This window comes from Myotis davidii, unplaced genomic scaffold (assembly GCF_000327345.1).
Source record: "Myotis davidii unplaced genomic scaffold, ASM32734v1 scaffold2033, whole genome shotgun sequence".
NCBI lineage: Eukaryota > Metazoa > Chordata > Mammalia > Chiroptera > Vespertilionidae > Myotis > Myotis davidii.
The window spans coordinates 26193-26610 of NW_006284435.1; the positions used below are offsets into that span (position 1 = coordinate 26193).

The following is a 418-nucleotide window of genomic DNA, read 5'->3' on the forward strand; positions in this document are numbered from 1 at the left end:
GCTTATTTCACTTACCATAATACCCGTAAGATCCATTCATGTTATCACAAATGACAATATTTTATCTTTTAAAAAATATATGTTTTATTAATTTCAGAGTGGAAGGGAGAGGGGAGAGACAGAAACAACAGTAATGAGAGAGAATCGTCGATTGGCTGCCTTCTGCATGGCCCACACTGGGGGTCAAGCCTGCAACGCGGGCCTATGTCCTGACTGGGTCACTGCTCAACTGCAGAGCCATGCCAGCTGGGCCAATATTATCACATCTTCTTTACCCATTCATCCATCGATGGACACCTAAGGTTGCTTCCATATCCTGGCTATTGTGAGGAATGCTGCAATTAACATTGGGGTGCACCGACAGGCCCTCGGTGTGCTTCACATTTCCACCAAAGCATGTCTGGTGGAAGAGGACAGA

The 418-nt window shown here is 45.7% G+C and overlaps 1 protein-coding gene across 1 annotated transcript in view; it reads left to right on the forward strand.

Annotated features, from left to right (window-relative positions):
• Positions 1-418, forward strand: part of LOC102756718 (cytochrome P450 4V2) — a gene marked incomplete at its 5' end in the record, with an annotated part of 27506 nt that overhangs the window by 7188 nt on the left and 19900 nt on the right. The window lies entirely within an intron of this gene.